This window comes from Chiloscyllium plagiosum, unplaced genomic scaffold (genome assembly GCF_037043375.1).
Source record: "Chiloscyllium plagiosum isolate Xiang-an unplaced genomic scaffold, Cpla_swu_hap1 HiC_scaffold_25, whole genome shotgun sequence".
NCBI classification, from domain to species: domain Eukaryota; kingdom Metazoa; phylum Chordata; class Chondrichthyes; order Orectolobiformes; family Hemiscylliidae; genus Chiloscyllium; species Chiloscyllium plagiosum.
Genome location: NW_028270163.1, coordinates 12365241 through 12385151, shown reverse-complemented (window position 1 = coordinate 12385151; position 19911 = coordinate 12365241).

Genomic DNA, 19911 nt, shown 5'->3' with positions numbered 1-19911 from the left:
CCATGAAACAATCCTTTCCACCCCCCTTTCCCTTCCTTAAAACCTGTTTTAGCTCCTGTCTAGACTGGAATTACCCAGCGCTTTCTGCTCCTATTTTAAACAATAGATGGAACTGATTTGTGTCATTTGTGTCTGGTGCCTGACTGTGAAAACCACAGATTATCTTGAACTTTCCCACACAGTGCAAGAACAGGAGGCTGAATGTTCACATAGTTCACTCAATGTTTCAAGCACTCTTCTGATGACTGTTATTTTGCTTGCAGCTGTTTTAGTAATAATGGGGGAGGAAAAACTGCTCCACATAAATCTAGCCAACAATATGACATATGAAAACCCCATGTACCATTTTCCACTGTTGTTTTCAATGGTCTTAAATGTCAGATTACACTAAGACATGTTCTTAGCCTGTCCACCTGTCGACATCCCACCACCCCCATCCCTCCTCCTGCTGAAGAAGATTATCTGTACTTGGAAGTTTCACACTGTTCCGCCCTTATATTACTGATACCATGAGGCAGTCCCGGGTCAAAACCAATATTGGCTCGATGGAGGAGAAAGTGCCACAGTGGCTCAGTGGTTAGCGCTACTGCCTCACAGCGCCAGGGACCTGGGCTCAATTCCAGCCTTGGCTGACTGTCTGTGTGGAGTTTGCACATTCTCCCCGTTTCTGCGTGGGTTTCCTCCGGGTAATCCGGTTTCCTCCCACAGTCCAAAGATATGCTGGTTCGGGGGATTGACCATGTTAAACGTAGGGTTACACGGAGAGGATAAGGGTCTGGATTCTGGGGTGTTGGTACCAACTCGACAGGCCGAATGGCCTCTTTCTGCCCTGTAGAGATTTTATGATATTCCTGAAATTCTTTCATTATCCTGGGCACTAAAAGCAACATTGGGAAAAAAAAAGGATTGAAGATGCTGGAAACCAGAGTCGAGATTAGAGTGGTGCTGGAGAAGCACAACAGGTCAGGCAGCATCCGAGGATCAGGAAAATCAACATTTCGGGCAAAAGCCCTTCATCAGGAATAGAGGCAGGAAGCCTGCAGGGTGGAGAGATAAATGAGAGGAGGGTGGGGGTGGGGAGAAAGTGGCATGGAGTACAATAGGTGATTGGGGGTGGGGATGGAGGTGATAGGTCAGAGAGGAGGGTGGAGGAAGGTAGCAAAGAGTACAATGGGTGAATGGAGGTGGGGATGAAGATGATAGGTCAGAGAGGAGGATGGAGTGGATAGGTGGAAAGGAAGATAGGCAGGTAGGACAAGTCATGAGAGCAGTGCAGAGCTGGAAGGCTAGGGCTGGGGTGAGGTGGGGAAGGGGAAATGAGGAAACTGGTGAAATCCACATTGATGCCTTGGGGTTGAAGTGTTCTGAGGTGGAAATTGAGGTGTTCTTCCTCCAGGCATCGGGTGGTGAGGGAATGGCGATGGAGGAGGCCCAGGACTTGCATGTCCTCAGCAGAGTGGGAAGGGGAGTTGAAATGTTGGTCCACAGGGTGGTGTGGTTGATTGGTGTGGGTGTCCCGGAGATGTTCCCTAAAGCGGTCTGCGAGTAGGCATCCAGTCTCCCCAATGAAGAGGAGACTGTATTGGGAGCAACGGATACAATAAATGAAATTGGTGAATGTGCAGGTGAAACTTTGATGGATGTGGAAGGTTCTTTTGGGGCATTGGATGGAGGTGAGGGAGGAGGTGTGGGCGCAGGTTTTGCAATTCCTGCAGTGACAGGGGAGGGTGCCAGGAAGGGAGGGTGGGTTGTTGGGGGGTGTGGATCTGACCAGGTAGTCACGGAGGGAACGGTCTTTGCGGAAGGCAGAAATGGATGGGGAGGGAAATATATCCCTGGTGGTGGGGTCTGTTTGGAGGTGGCGGAAATGTCGTCTGATGATGTGGTTTATGCAAAGGTCGGTAGGGTGGAAGGTGAGCACCAGGGGGGTTCTGTCCTTGTTACGGTTAGAGGGGTGAGGTTTGAGGGCGGAGGGGCAGGATGTGGATGAGATGCATTGGAGGCCATCTTCAACCACGTGGGAAAGGAAATTGTGGTCTCTGAAAGCAACATTGGCTAACTGAATAGCATGCTTGAAAAACTGGCCAACTGAACAGCATGCTGAGAATTGGATCAGGCCAGGCACATATGTAAGCCATTTACTTTGACAGACTATACTGGACAAATGTTGATGGAACGTTGCTGCAAGGTTTCAGGTTGAGCAATAGATCAGAGTTTCAGTGGAACTGTTTTGAGACAGCTTTTCTCCTAAGGCCAGTTCAATCAACAGGAACTTACAATAATCAATATTGTCTTTTGTAACAACCTTCCTGGACTGAAACCCAATTTACATGAAGTAACTAAATTATATTAATTATATTGTTATACCCCCAAACTGCTGTTGTTAAATGACAGTAAGCAACTGAACTTGGGGATGACTTGGAGGACTGTATTTTAAAGATGCAGGTCAAATCAAAGGGGCCTGACACTCCATAGACACCATTGAAGGAGCTGGTGGACTTAAGGAAGTGGAATGGAGGACACACCCCTGTCCACATCAATGGTGCTGAGGTAGCAGTAGTCAAGAGGTTCACGTTCCTAGGAGTAAACATCACCAAGAATCTATCCTGGTCCATCCACGTCGATCCTCCAGTTAAGAAAGCATACCAGCTCTTCTATCTCCTCTGGAAGCTAGGGAAATTCAGTATATCCACAATGATACTTACCAATATTTATAGATGCACCATTGAAAGCATCAGTTTAACACGGCAATTGTTACACCCAAGACTACAAGTACCTACAGACAATTCTGGCCACAGCTCAGTCTATCACGCAAACCAGCCTTCTATTCATTGACTCCATCCATAATTCCTGCTACCTCAGGAAGTATCATCAACGACCCCTCCCCCCTAGTTATACACTCTTCCATCCTGCTGTGAATGCAGAAGATACCAAAGTTTGAAAACACTTATCAACAGATTCAAGAACAGCTTCTTCCCTGCTGTTCTCAGACTTATGAATGGACCTCTCATATATTAGAATTGATTTTGCTCTGCACCTTCTCTGTAGCTGTAATACTGCTTTCTGCTTTCTGTCAATTACCCTGATGTACTTATGTAAGGTATGATTAGTCTGGTTAGCATGCAATACAATACTTTTCGCTGTATCTCGGTACATGTGACAATAATAAACCAAATCACATCAGCACCAAGAAACAGGAACCTTGGGAGGAGGAGGAAGAGCCTCAACATCAATTCAACAAGCTGGAATCAGAGGAGGACAAACTTTTTCATTTACCAACTTCCACTTCCAAAGCAGGCTTTAAAGCAGAGTGAGAACATAGTCATTTAAGAACCAGTAGGTAACTCTGGAAATTGGAGGGAAAGATGGGTTTCATAGAATTGCATATATGGATCATGTTTCAAGGATAATAAACCATGTCTCGTTATTAGTGCAAAACGAGTCCCACTAAGTAAACAAATAAATCACACACTCAAAAACAACACAGAGCATCTTAGTCCTAAACGGCCAACCTCATATCCTTAGACTTGTTACCCCTGGTTCTGGACTCCTCAGTCATCGAGGACAGCCCTCCTGAGTTTATTCTGTCTACTCCTGTTAGAATTGTACAGGTTTTCTAGGAGATCACCCTTTATTCTTCTAACCTCTGATGAATATAGTTCTAACCGACCCATGTGGAGAGACGATGGAAGAGGAAGAAACAGAGGGCTTGGAGGCCTTCATCATGGCGGATAGATGTGTATAGGGATTGGATGTCCACGGTGAAGATGAGGTGCCCCCTCCCCCTCAGGCTTACTTCTTCAATCAGGACTCCCACCCACCCTCCAATCCCTTCTCCTGACTCCACACACCCCATCCACTTGGGCACTCTGTGCTGGTCTGCTACCCATCCTCGATCTCATTACTTCCAACTGCTGCCAGAACATGGACCACCTCAATCTGTCCTCCCCCCTCACCCACTCCAACCTCGCACCTTCACAAAGCGCAGCCCTTCACTCCCTCCCCTCCAACCCCAACAGCACTATCGAACCAGCAGACAAAGAAGGGGGTGCAGTAGTGGTTTGGCATACCAACCTCTACACTGCTGAAGCCAGGCGCCAGCTCATGGACACCTGCTCCTACTGCCTCCTCGACCATGACCTCACGTCCCATCACCAAACCATCATCTCCCAGACCATCATCTCTCAGGGCATGTCCCACCAACAGCCTCCAACCTCATCGTCCGGGAAACCCACACCACCCGGTTCTGCTTCTGACCCAAGATTCACAAACCTGACTGCCCCAGTCAACCCATTGTCTCAGCCAGCTCCTGCCCTACCAAACTTATCTCTGCATACCTTGACACCGTCCTGTCCCCTTGGTCCAGGATCTCCCCACTTACATTCAGAACACTACCCTCACCCTTCACCCCCTCCATGGCTTTTGTTTCCTTGGTGCCCAATGCCTCATCTTCACCAAGGACACATCTATCTGCCGTAACAAAAGCCTCCAACCCCTCTGTTTCTTCCTCCTTCAAACCCACTGATTCCCACAGCTACCTGAACTACACCTCCTCTCACGCAAACTCCTATAAAAATGCTATCCCTTATTCCCAATTCCTCCACCCCCACCACATCTGCTCCCTGGAGGACCAATTCCACCACAGAACACACCAGATGGCTTCCTCTTCAAAGACTGCAATTTCCTCTCCCACATGGTCAATGATGCCCTCCAGTCCATCTCATCCATGTACCACACCTCTGCCCTCGAACTCCACCCCTCCAACCACAAGGAGGACAGAATCCCCCCCGGTCCTCACCTTCCACACCTCCAACCTTCGGATACACCACATCATCCTCCACTATTTCTGCCATTTACAAAAAGACCCCACCATGAGGGATATATTTACCTCCCCACCACAATCAATATTTCATAAAGATCATTTCCTCCACGACTCTCTCAACCCACCCTTCGCTTCCAGCACCTTCCCCTGTTACTGCAAAACCTACACCTGCACGTCCCCCTCACCTCCATCCAAGGCCCCAAAGGATCCTTCCCCATCTGACAGAGATTTACCTGCACTTCCACACACGTCATTTAGTGTATCCATTGCTCCCGATGTGGTCTCCTCTACATTGGGGAGACAGGACTTCTACTTGCGGAATGCTTCAGAGAACATCTCCGGGATGCACGCACGAAACAAACCCACTGACCCGTGGCTGAACACTTTAACTCCCCCTCCCACTCCGCCAAGGACTTGCAGGTCCTGGGCCTCCTTCATTGCCAAACTGTCACCAACCAACGCCTGGAGGAAGAATGCCTCATCTTCCACCTTGGGACCCAACCACATGGGATCAATGCGGATTTCACCAGTTTCCTCATTTCCCCTCCCCCCACACTATCCCAGATCCCACCTTCCAATTCAACCTCGCCCTCTTGACCTGTCCATCTTCCTTCCCACCTATCCGTTCCACCTTCCTCCCCAACTTATCACCTTCACCCCACCTCCATCTACCTATTGCATTCCCAGCTACCTTCCCTGCATGCTAACCTCCCCCTTCCCATTTATCTCCCAGCCCTGGACCCACAAGCCTCATTCCTGATGAAAGGCTTATGCTCGAATTGTCGATTCTCCTGCTCCTCAGATGCTGCCTGACTGGCTGTACTTTTCAGGCACCACACTCTCCAATTTCTCTTCATACATCAGTCCTATCACCTCAGGAATCAGTCTGGTAAACCTTCATTGATAGAGCAACCTTCCTCAGATAAGGAGACCAAAATTGCACAAAATACTCTAGATGTGGTCTCACTAAAGCCTGGTTCAACTGTAATAATACATTGCTGCTCCTGTACTCAAATCCACTCATTTAGACTTCTGTTGAAGTCTCAGAGAAAGTGAGGACTGCAGATGCTGGGGATCAGAGTCAAGAGTGTGGTGCTGGAAAAGCACAGCAGGTCAGGCAGCATCCAAGGAGCAGGAGAATCGACATTTGGGGCATAAATCCTTCATCAGGATGAAGGGCACCACACTCTCGACTTCTGTTGAAGTCTGTGTATTATATTATATTATATTATATGTCAATACAATACACAAATATAGATCGCAATCTGAGATACATTCCCAAATCTGCTGGTGAATGAACTTACTGTAAATAAAAAAATGACAAAAATGTTGCAGCTGTTAGATTAAATTTCAACAGTTAACCTGTTGATTCCAGCAACAAGGAACTCAAACAATGGGCCTCAATAGTGTATCACAGACTTTCTCCTTGTCAGTATTCTTTTGACTTACTTATACTTGTTTCAATCTTGATGTCTGTAGTTTCTTCCTAACTTTGCCTCTATATTGTGAAGGAAACCTATGTAATAATTTGAAACAAGCTAACTTTTAACCTGTTTAAATAAAAGATTGATTGCTGGTCTACCTTAACTTGAATCATTACAAATTAAAAGGGAACTACATGAGTTATATGAGTTTACAGTTCATTGACTAAATGTTGCACTTGTCTAGTGGTTGTGATAAACCTTTCCAGCCAGGATCTTCTTACTGCTCCATACTGATATTTTTATCTCTCACATGGGTATATTAATCTCATAATTTTCTCTGTCCATTTCAGTCTCGGTTGAAAATTCCCAGACACATTTCAATTAAACCAACAATGTGACAAATTCTTCCCACCAGCCTCCACTGGGTTCTAGGGATTCTACTGTATGTCTTCTTCTTGCCTGAAAAACGGTTCCATGCTCCTCTATTTTTTGTTACTCAGACAATTTCATGTCAATGCATCCACTGCCCTTTCTATTCCATTAGTTTCAAATCTGCTGACAAACCCATAAGTGGTACTTCACAAATGCCTGATGGAACACATCAACTGAAGGCTCTTGTGGTGCAGTGGTAGTGTCCCAATCTCTGAGCAATGTTGCCTAGGTTCAAGTGCCACTTGCTTCAAAGACATTCAAAGGCTTCCCTGCATAGATGGATTCGTAACTACCTAGAACACATTCACTTTGTTACCCTAATCCACATTAGTTCAATTTACTTCAGTTTGTCTAACATGATCAATTGTAAAAGCTTTCCCTAATGCAGGTCAAATGAACTGACCTGCACTTGTTGGAAATATCCTTGCACCCTTTCACGAATAAGGATGTAACAGTAGCAGTTTTCCCGTTCTTATGCCTCACACCCATAGAGGGAGGATTGAGAAACTATGACCAGCATTTCTGCAGTATCTACCCTTACTTCTCTGAGCATTCTTGAATCCTGGTAAATTATCAATGTTACCACTGCAAATGTCAGGTCAGACTTCCTGACAATTAATCTGAGAAAAATATCTGACCCAGACTGAGTCCCTGGCCGTGCGATTAGATCCTGTGTGGACCAGCTGGCAGAGGTATTCTCTGACATCTTTAAACGCTCTTTGCTACAATCTGAAGTCCCCAGCTGCTTTAAGACCACCATCATCCCAAAGAAAACCCATGCAACATGCCTTTATGACTATTGCCCAGTGGTTCTGATCTCCAAAATCATGAAGTGCTTCAAAAGGTTGGTCATGGCCCCATCAACTCGAGACTCCCATCCTGCCTTGATCCCCTGCAATTTGCCTACCAGCAAAACAAGTCCACAGCAGATACCATTTCCCTCGGCCCACAGTCATCCCTGGAATATCTGGATAACAAGGACACTACCCAAAGCTCCTACTCATCAATTACAGCTCCATCTTCAACTCTATAATCCCTACCAAACTAATCTCAAAACTCCGAGACCTAAGTCGCTGCTCCACCCGCTGCAACGGGATCCTCAGCTTTCTGACCCTCAGACCTCAATCAGTGAAGATAGATGACTGCACGTCCTCCACGATGACCCTCAACACTGGCACCCCGCAAAGATATGTTCTCAGCCCCCTACGTACTCGCTGTACACCCATGATTGTGGTAAAATTCCAGACAAAAACCACCTGCAGATTTTTTGATGACACCACTGTGGTAGACCGGATATCAAACAACGATGAGTCAGAATACAGGAAGGAGACAGAGGGCTTGGTGTTGTGGTGTAATTATAACAATCTCTCTTTCTCTCTCTCTCTCTCTCTCACACAATGTCGGCAAAACAAAAGAATTGATCATTGACTTCAGAAAGAAAGGAGGAGGACATGCCCCTATCTACACCAACAAAACTGAGGTGGAGAGGGCTGAGAGCATCAAATTCTTAGAAGCAACAATAACCAATCTGTCCTGGACTTTCCACATAGATCTGACAGTCAAGAAGGCACAGTAGTACCTCTTCTTCCTCATGCAGCTTAGGAAATTCAGCAAGTTTATAAGGACCCTAACCAACTTTTACACATGCACCACAGAAAGTATATTATTCAGGTGCATAACAGCCTGGTACGGCAATTACACTGCCTAGGACTGTAAAAAATTACAGAACATTGTACGCACAGCCCAGACCATAATGGAAGCCAACCTCCCATCAATGGACCCCATTTACAGCTCTTGTTGCCATAGTAAAGCTGCCAACATCATCAAAGACCTTCCCACGTCAGTCATGCTTTCTTCCAACCTTTTCCGTCAGGCAGAAGATACAGAAGCTTGAACACGCAAAAACAAATTCAAGAACAGCTTCTTCCTTGCTGTTATTAGACACATGAATGGACCTCTCTAACATCAAATCTAGTGTTAATCTTGCTTTTGTGCAACTCCTGTGCAACCATGACATGTACGCCTCACTCTGTCTAAGCACTCTAGGATCTGTATGTCCTTTTTTGTTATGACCTGCCTGTACTGCTCACAAAACAAAACTTTTCACTGTATTCAGGTACATGTCAGAACAATTAATCAAATCAAGTAGAGGCAGCCTTTCTAATATTTCCTCTGTATAAATTTTAAGCAAATTAACAGTGAGAGTCTCACTGATGATGTTACCCAATCATGGTGATGAAACATCTGAAAACAAACCTTCCAGCTCAGCGAGCTAACATACATACTTAGAATCAAACTGAGCTACAAATCTTCTCAAAAAGTGCTAACATATTAACTATCTTAACCATGTCCTCTTTCACTATGGCTTGAGTAGCAAAGCACTCATCCAACACCTCAGCCCTGCCCCCTGCCTGTATGTACTCGTCTGATGTTTGGTTCCAAATTAACCCCACTATTTCTCTTGCTATCCTTTTCCTATTTATATGTTGATAGTAAACCTTTGTTCTCCATTTTAACATAACTGCCATTCCCTGCCCAGATTCTGTTTTTCTGTCAGTTCGCTTTTCACTCTAAACTTTCTGTTATCAATCCTATTTTCACATGTATCATCATCCTGAAGAGGTCCCACCAAGGATTAGAGCTGAGCTTTGGCCCAGGTAGGAACGGGATGATGAGGTGGGAGGAGGGATATTACCATGGGTATGTCTACTTCTAGTTGCATTTCAAGGAGTCTGTGTTTGTTAGTACAACTGGACTCTTTCAGATCGGAATCTCCAAGACAGGCTTCAGGCATACTGAAGACACCAAAAAGGGTAAATGGCTGACTTTTGTCTTTGAGGATCGGAGACTATCTAGCTACTATTTCCAAAGCCTGCACTGTGTGCTCCTGTTTCTGCACACTCTTCTGCAGACAAGGCTCACAAGTGATATGAACCATTGCATCGATTTGTGATTGGGCTGTATTCCTGCCTTCCTTCACTAACCTTGAGTACACAACACAGGCTCAATGCCTGGCAAGGTAGAGGAGTAATGCAAAGACCAGGGTGTTAATTGGAAGCTTCGTAAACCAACATAGAATCATACTGCACAGAAACAGACCCTTCGGTCCAACCAGGCCAGGGTGAACCTAATCTCAAACTAAACTGGCCCTACCTGCCTCTCCTGACCCATAGCCCTCATTACCTTTCCTATTCATATACTTACCTAAGTGTCGTTTAAACACTGTAACTGTGTCAACAGCCACCACTTCCTCAGGAAGTTCATTCCACACGCGAACCACCCTCTGTTTAAAAACTTCGTCCCTCACGTCTTTATTTTTTAAATCTCTCTCCTCACACCTTAAAATATGCCCCCTAGTCTTGAAATCCCCATCCTAGGGAAAAGACATCTACCATTAACCCTATCTATATCCCTCGTGATTTTATAAACCTCGATGAGGTGACCTCTCAACCTCCTACGTTCCAGTGAAAGAAGTCCCAGCCTACTCAGCCTTTCTTTCTGACTCACACATTCCATACCCAGCAACATCCTGGTAAATCTCTTCCTGACCCTCTCTTGCTTAACAATATCCTTCCTATAACTGGGCGACCAGATCTGGACACAGTGTTCCAGAAGAGGCCTCACCAATGGCCTGTACAACCTCAACATGATGTCCCAAATCCTTTGCTCAAAGGACTGAACAGTGAAGGTAAGCGATCATTTTAAATCAGCACAACATTATCCTCTCAACTCAGAACAATATTCAGGGAAGAGTTCCCAAACACCTCAGCGAAAGAGCAAGATGCTGCCTTCACAACGTCGTGAAGTTAATGCACTCAGCGCCAATTGACCTTTGTTATCAGTGAACCTCAATCCTCAGTTGTCATGGGGTTGCACTTCTTTTGTCTAATATATCACCTCTAAACTTTGCTTCTTTAGAAACCATCTGAAAATTCCTTATGAATTGTCAACTGCCTATATATTTGGTAACAGGCCATGAATCCCCAAAATCTAACATTTTGACCACTAGATTCAATCCAACTCAAAATTCTCTGAGTATGTCAGTGTCAGAAGGATCTTTAAAGTAACTGGATTACATTTAGTATCATTTTTAGTTAGTTTTGGTACTTCTTGCATACAGCTGAATTCAGCAACTCCAGCCTTGCTCTAATGATGTTCAAGACATGCAAGAGCGAATACCATGAAACCCTTGTGTAGAGCTGGCTAGTAAAGGGATTTTTTCTTCTATTCTAAATATTGCTGCTTAACATGAGCAAGAGGTCAACAGATTAATCAGATGGCATTGAACTGGAACTTGGGTCGAGTATGCTCAATAAATCTTCTTGCTGTTCACTCACGTTGAAGATCTCATATTCATCACAAATCTCCAAAGTGATAAATTACCTGGTACTGCAGTGTTTTCATGACACTAATGCTGGCATATTTGCTTTGTGGGTGAAGGTCTTTTGGTAGCATTCCTGATCAGGGTCAGAAACTTCAGGTTTGAGTTCCACGTCTGGACTTAACGGCACAGAACGTATGTCATAATGCAACCAAACTGATTGGAAGGATTTGTAGATTGATAACCAATGCAGCTATAGCCGGCAGTAAGAAATTGATAGGTACCTGGTTAGACAGAACCAGATGGTGACTGCAGCACATTAAAATACTTCATATGCAGGTCCTTGACATGAGCAGGTATCATCCTTGCTCTAAGGGAGTTTTACAGACACACAATATTTACTAAATGGGACGTGAGTCATATCAGGTCATTGCTATTTACAGTTTATAAAGTTTTAACACGCTTGGCCTCAAAACCAATAATTTATCGTTCCATTAAGAAGCACTAGCGGATTATTTGTGTGTTGCAGTTAACTATAATTTGAATCAAAACTAATTACAGTACAACTTATAAATCTCAACTACCTTTGAAGTTTTTCAGAGCAAACTGATCCCATTATGGAAACAGATAAATGAAGGAGATCATTCTTCTCCAAACAAACCACAGGCAGTAGATAGTTTGATAGATTGGTCTGAACAGCAGTGTTTTGTTCAGCTTTACAAATGGAGGCCTTATGGCCTCATTACAATACATGAAGAACATTGTGCCTCAACGTTCATTGAATTATTCTCTGCGACTGCTGAAGGTGACTTCAGTGCCATTTCATTGGGATGTTTCAGAACCCCAGGCAAGGAATCAATCAGGTAGTGATGACAAAATTGGTTTACAGTCGCGATTCCTTCCCATTCTCATGCTTCCTCTCCTGAAAGCAGTGTCTCTTTTTGGAATAGTTTCCTCTGACACCTTAATGAACTGACTATTCTTCTCATGTGAACTTTGATGGTGAAAATCAGCACTATTTTGATCCATGGACTCAGATACCTGCACTTTATGATGGGAATTTGGATCTTGGGCAACTGAGTGGGAATGATATTCAACTATGAGACAGTGAGGCCTGCAGATGCTGGAGATCAGAGTTGAGAGTGTGTTGCTGGAAAAGCACAACAGGTCAGGCAGCATCTGAGGAGCAGGAAAATCAACTTTGCGGGCCAGAGCCATTCATCAGGAATGAGGCTGGGAGCCTCAGGTGTGGAAAGGGAATGATATTCACCTTCATGTCAGCTTTGGGGCCAATTATGTCAAGGCCACTGCCCTGGTCAAGATCAACTGGATAAGGACAGACAACAGATTCAATATAGGAATTGACCAATCGTGTGTCATGCTCAATACATCACTAAATTTTTAAATAAAAAACGGCCTCCATGTAGTGAAATCAGTTGCCTAAACTATTTTGTCTTCACCAGTTAAGAAAATTACAAGTTATTGTAACAGTTACCAGCATTTCTTTTCTCCACTTGTTGAGAATGTTCAAAGCAGGAGCCAGTAGGTTTTTGGATATTGAGGAAATTGGCAGCTACGTGGACAGTGCAGAATGACAGGGCTAACATTACAGTTCATCCACAGTCTTATCAAAATATAGTGCAGGTTTGATGGATTCTATAGCCTATTCACACTGCTGTTTCTCATTTTAGGACTACTTAAAATCTTCTAATTAAAGATAACGTAGTCAATCTCCGAAACAAAAGAAGAGGCATTTTTATTCTGATGTAAGGGACCGCTGAATAAAGGCAAAAATAGCAATACACGAACAAAAACTGCATTGCACTTCAGAACATCACTATGGTACAGTTTCCCACAAATATATTGTTGCGAGCAGGATAATGAATAGTTAGGGTGGAGCATAAAAGTTAAACATTTAATGTTGTCTTTCTAAGTGCTACCCCAATAATGGTGACAACAGAGCTGGGAGAGGAGAAGTTTATTCTCTCAAATCTATGCTCAATTTTCTAAAAGGTCTGATCATGGGAAGAGATGAAAATGGAATTGTAGCTCGAATTACACACGAGATTGTTTAAGATGATAGACAGACAAGCATATTTATAAATTACGTCATCACACTGTATAGGTGGTCACTTGACCAATTGTACCTGATATCATAATCGAGACCATCAAACAATCTCACTACAAAATTCAACACAAGATCGTAATACAAGAAAAAAGAAGCCAAGAGTTTGCTCCTTTGACCCTCACAATCAAAGACTAATATAACTTGCTCACAAGTTAACAGACGAATTACAGTCAATTTATGATAAATTTCACTGTAATCACAGATACAAAGACATATCTCATCCAGTTACTAGATGGTACACTTAGTATTAATGGTTTCAATTTCAACCATCCACATGCAGGCTTCCACCTTCTGTTTTTACAAGGAACTGGCTTTGCTCTGACAGCTACTCCCATCCAGCCCAATATCTTCAGAAAACGACCAGCTCTGGTTAATTGGTTCTTTTCAAACTAACTGAAGCAGTGACAATTGTACCGTTGCACAGATCTCAGAAAGGCACTACACCTTTAGAACAGCTAGGTCACAGTGGAATGTGTGACGGTCGAGTGTAGGAGTTCTTCATCTTACTCTATGTGTATTCCATTAGTTGGCAGTTGATCTGTTAGCAATCAAACAACTATGTGTAATGTAATAGCAATCAAGCTATGCCTATGTTAATCTGTGATATCAAACCAATGAAAGTAATTAGGTGTTCATTAACTTCCAGATTTATGACTCTATTCCCAGCTCTTTATGATATGTGCTGCATTGGCTAAGTTGTAGAAAAACATGTCACAATTCATGCTGGTACTGAATATATGATGGTGACATTGCAAGTCAGTAGCAGTTAGTACTAAAAGCTAGTCACAGCAACTTGGGACTGAAGTTGCAGTTGCAAAGACTTACTTTCCTAACAATCACTCATCATTTTTCTGAGTTCAGAGGCGATGTTATGACAATAACCAAGACTGAAGTCTAAAACAGGAAACAGTGTGAACATCTCAATGTCAAATGGTATTAATGCCACTGAATCGCACATTAATCAACATCCTGGGGTTACTACTAAACAGAAACTGAACTGGATGGACATAGAAATATTATGGCTATACAAGGAAGTCAGAGGCAACAATTCCATGGTGTGCAGCTATTTTCTATCTCCCCAAAGTACATCTACAATCTACAAGTCAGGAGTGTGATGGAAAACTCTCCACTTGCCTGGATGAGTTCAGTTCTGAAAATACTCAAGAAGCTTGACACCATCCTGGACAAAGCAGCCTGCTTGATTGGCACCAATATCAACATGCACTCATTTCACCGGCATAGTGGCAGTAATGTATACCATCTACAAGATGCACTTGCAGTAACTCACCAAGCCTCCTGCACCTTCAAAACCTACAGCCTCTACCATCATGGGGGAACAAGGGCAGGAGATGATGGCTACATCACCACCTGCAAACTCCCTTCCAAGCCACTCATCACACTGACTTGTAAATATAACACTATTCTTTCATTGTTGTTGGGTCAAAATCTTGAAACTCTCTTCTGAACAGCACTGTGGATGCATCTACACCCCAGGGTACGACAATAATTCAAGAGGTTGTTCAGTATCTCCTGTAGGTAATGAGAGACAGGTAATAATTACTGGTCTATCAGTGATACTCACATCCCTGGAACAAATAAAAACAAACTCTCTCATTTAAAAAAAAACAGGCCACAACTGAATCAATTTAAAAAACACAATTTCTATAATTGGGACTTCTAGAAGTTGCTGAAAGAACAGCTCCAAGTTGCTGCGGCAATCTGGCAAATAAATACAGCAAAATAAAAAAAGAATACACTGAAAAAAATAATCTTGATATTAAGGAGATCTGACCTGTGCTCAGAGGTCAGTCCATTCCACCATTTTGTCTTTGCAAAGTCAGCTGCTCCCTCTTTTTAGGTGCAAATGCCACCTACAGGCAGAAACTTGCAACACCAAAAGCAACAAGCTTGAAAGCAGCAAAGCATGAAGACTAACAGAAAAAAAAGAGAAGCCAACAAAGGCAAAGATAATGAAGATTTTGACTTGTGACATAAAAGAGCACAAAATAACACAACAATGGAAAGCAAACATCCAAATATGAAGGAGAACTTCTCAAAAGGGACGGATCTAGTTGTTATGGTCCACATGGTAACGACAAACAGAGAAGTCTAGGAAAGAGGTTCTCCTGAGGGATTACAGGCAGCTCGGAGCTACATTAAAAAGCAGAATCAAACCTTTAGGTTCTTTATCTGAACATGTGCAGCGTTTGTAACATAAGATAGAGAAGTTCTTAATTCTGATACAATAATTGCAGACTTCAACAAGAGCAACAAAACATCCAAGGTGTGTATGAGATGTGTCAAGCATTATGTGGCAAACGTAACCTATGTTCAACACGTGAACACAGGACTAAAATATGCAAGAAATTCAAGTGCTCGAGAAGCATACAATGTAACAGTATGGACCCCAGCAGCATGTGAGGGAGAACCAACCATGCGGCAATGCTGAATTAAGTTTCTAAATTCCCACTAACACTAAGTCCAAAGGTCACTGTAACATGAAAGCTTGCAGGCTTCAATCAGAGAACATGTGCTAGACTTGACCCACCACACAGATGCCATCAGAAAATCAGAAGATTCACTACCACCGAAGTAATGTCCCTAGAAAGGAATGGGCAATATGCCACGGTTGACATGGTGCCAGGTAAAAACAATGACTGCAGATGCTGGAAACCAGATTCTGGATTAGTGGTGCTGGAAGAGCACAGCAGTTCAGGCAGCATCTAAGGAGCAGCGAAATCGACGTTTCGGGCAAAAGCCATGGTGCCAGAGCAAGTGTCATCGTTTTATGCATGCTGCTGGAGATGTACTCTGGAAACTGGAACAATGTGATGCAGTCCACATGTTAAGCTAACTACTTAGGTTTAGTCTGACATCCCTTACAATGTTATTATCCATCTTCAACAACAATGCGGCTCCTCAGGATGGGCACCTGAAAACTATGGACTGAAAATTGTGGACACAGTGGGTCCTTCTATCATAGCACTACCAGCCTGCACCAATCTATGTTTCATCACGACCCACGATGCAACTAATATGTCAACTCCAGAACCAAAGACTAAATTCACAACCTGGCTGGTTCTTACCCTGACTGGTTGAATTCTATTGGCAAATGTAGACGAGATGCAGTGTTACATCTGAAAGATGATGCCCAAACCAACATTGACTGTCCTTGTAAATGTAGCAATCACATTCAGGATAAGCTCAAACTAGAATTGCATTCCGTGGTTCAAATCAAATTTGACAAGATTGCACATCACAACAATTGGTGTTTCGAAGAAAGACAAAACTCTGTGTATGTTTCCCACTGCTGACTCCTTCTTGGAAGAACTTAGTCTCAGATTTTCAGTTGCCAAACATTTTTCTACAAGTAATGCCAATAATGGATAAGGAACCATAGATCTGCCCCCCCAGATTCACAGCAATCATCAACTTTCAGAACATTTTTCAGTTAGCACTGTCTACTCGGACTACCATTTGGATTATCAATTAGTGAATAGTGAAAATATATTGGTCATAACCCAGAGAATCCACCAATTTGTTTCTGTATTGTGGATGATGTCATAGTTCTTGAGAGAAGTAAACACAAGCATGATGTAAACTTCCAACAACTAATGAAAGCAAGAGGAAGCTAAAGTTTAGTTCTCAACTGCAAAATATGTAAAAACAACATGAGCCAAATTAACTTCTTTCGATCAATGGAATATTGCACCCGATCCTACCAAAATAGTAAAAATACAAAATATGTCTTAATCCCAAGACAAAAGTGACACTATAAAGGTGTCTTAGTTTCTTCAAATGTATCCTGTGCAATTAGAATCTTGTGACCAATCATATCTCTGTCTTGGGATTTTCTCCCACAGATACAGCAAGCAAGTGAGAAGAAGATCACCAACACATTTTTTAAGCTCTCAAGTATGCTTTATCCAACAAGTGTGTACTTGAACATTAAGGCAAAGGTATATTATGATCCTTCATGACACACCATATTGGAACTAGATAAATCCCAGAGAGGCCTCGATATATGTCAATTACAGGAAGAGAAGTCAGTTGTATTTGTTCAGAAATCCTTAAGATAGTTCTAGAAAACTACTTAAACTGATTACTTTCTCTCCCTAGATGACAATACTCACACTTGAAAATTATGTCATTGGCTGCTGAGATATCCTCAGGTCATGAGAGGCACAATGTAGATAAAATTCTTTCTTTCATTCTAACTTTCCAGTTGTGGATTTCAGGTTAAGTTTATTCAGGTAGAAATACCATAATGCAGTTTGTCTCGTTTATGAAGCATTGGATCATACACTTCAAGCAGTAGCAATGAGTATGAGGGACCTGAGTTGAATCTTTAAATGCTTATATCCTTCCCATTGTCAAAGATAGAAATGCAGGTCCTTTTAAAGGTCAAATGGAAAGCTTCACAGTTGACTGAGAGCAATTGATGCTCATATATTTTTAAGACCTGGATTCATTCTGGTGGTGGTGAGTGTGCAGTCAGAGGACCTCCTGATGGGCCTGCTCCTGGGCTTGGCTACAGTAACCATTAATAAGAGCAGGGACTAGGCCATGGAGTGGGACAAATTGCCTGCCTGTTTTTTATGGAGGAAGTGAGGACTGCAGATGCTGGAGATCAGAGCTGAAAAATGTGTTGCTGAAAAAGCCCAGCAGGTCAGGCAGCATCCAAGGAGCAGGAGAATCGACGTTTCGGGCATAAGCCCTTCTTCAGGAAACCTGAAGAAGGGCTTATGCCTGAAACGTCGATTCTCCTGCTCCTTGGATCCTGCCTGTTTTTTATGGTTACATCCGTGCCTGCGTGTCCTTGGAAATGGAGAACAACTGGCACCAATGTAGAATTTGGGTCGGTGGGCTAGATGGTATTTTGACTTATTTTCCCAAGTTTCAGGTTTTGATTAACATTGCAATGCTACTAGTGGGTTTTTTTTTTCTAAAGAATAAACTAAATTAAGAAAAAGATTTGAGCTCTTGTCCAGCGTAGGAAGGAGATCCTTCCGAAAAGGGAAAGGGTCCAGAAGGGAAAGGTGGAAACTAAATGTGTGCAAAAATGATGGATTTACAGCAACACTCCTGTAAATCTTTGATTGGGGACGTGATTGGGATCAACTACTTCTCCAACTTCTATTAAGATTAAATTCTGCTTGTGAGGCCGAACTGCATGCTGCAGGGAACTGCAGCACACTTCAATTACCACTCCATATTGTTAGTACAGATGTGAATGCCTATACTCAAAGGAAGATGAGCAGCATAGCTGTGAAAATCATTTGGGGACAGAGTCAAATACGGTGGCTCAGTGGGTGGCACTGCTGCCTCACAGTGTCAGCGACCTGGGTTTGATTCCAGCCTCAGGAGACCATCTGTGTCTGTGAAGATTTCTTCCGGGTGCTCCAGTTCTTCCCATAGTCCAAAGATGTGCAGGTTAGGTCGATTAGCCATGGTAAATTTCTCATAGTGTCCGGGGTATACAGGCTAGGTAGATTAGCAGTGGGAAATGTGGGATTACTAGGGTGGATCTGGGTAGGATGCTCTTCAACGGGACTGTGTGGACTCAATGGGCCAAATAGCCCGCTTCCACACTGTAAGGATTCTCAATAAAGTCATTTAATGGGACTGTGTCCTTTAAACATGGAACTAAAATGTAGAAATATGATAGCTTTTTCAGTTATCCGAAAGGATAGTGGGATTCAGGATAGAATGTGACTTTAGGAAAATTACCATTGTGCTTACAGTTTATACCATAGTGGATTGACTTTTTTTGTGTAAACTTTGAAGACTTTGAAGTGAATTTTAATCTGCCATCATCTCGGAAACTGATGAGTATGGTTATCGTCATTACTTATCCTTTAAGACAACTGAAGGAACTAACAATGTCCATAATCATCAGTTCCCAAGATGATGGCAGATTAAGGTTCGTTTCAAAGTCTTCAAATTTTACACAAAAAAATGTCCAACATGGTCATCACTAGACCCTTAATTCTGGGTTTAAAATTTATAATCTGCTATGATGGGATTCAAGTGCTAATCTCCAGTACACTACCTTGATCTCTGGATTAATGGTCTAGCAAGAAGACCACGAGGAGTCATCAACTCCTCTTCATTCAATCCAAAGTACATGTGACATTGTAAGGTTATGAAAGGCACTACATAAATGTAAGTTTTTCTTTCTGATTTCCATCTCGTGGGAATTCCTGGTTAAGATTTTTCAGGTAGATGTACAAGCCTGGAATTTAGCGTACCTGCTGAGGATGTAAAGGAGGCTGTATGAATGTAAGCTTTTTTCCAGATTTCTAACATGAGCATTGGACAAGTCATCACATTGTGAACGATATTGAAACTGAATACAAATCATTGATATTTTAAAACAATGGTTAAAAGAATCAGCAGTCTGTGACTTGAAATTGTAATGATAACAATGCTGGCTGTGATCCATTTATACTCACTGCAGCTTCTGATGCAAAAAAAAACCAGAAGTGACTCTGTCATTAGATTAGGTTCACTACAGTGTGGAAACAGGCCCTTTGGCCCAACAAGTCCACACTGACTCTCCGAAGAACAACCCACCCAGACCCATTTCCCTACACACATCCCTGACTAATGCACCTAACACTACGAGCAATTTATCATGGCCAATTCACCTGACCTGCACATCTTTGGACTGTGGGAGGAAACCGGAGCACCCGGAGGAAACCCACAGGGAGAACGTGCAAACTCCACACAGACAGTTGCCCGAGGCAGGAATTGAACTTGGGTCCTGGCGCTGTGAGGCAGC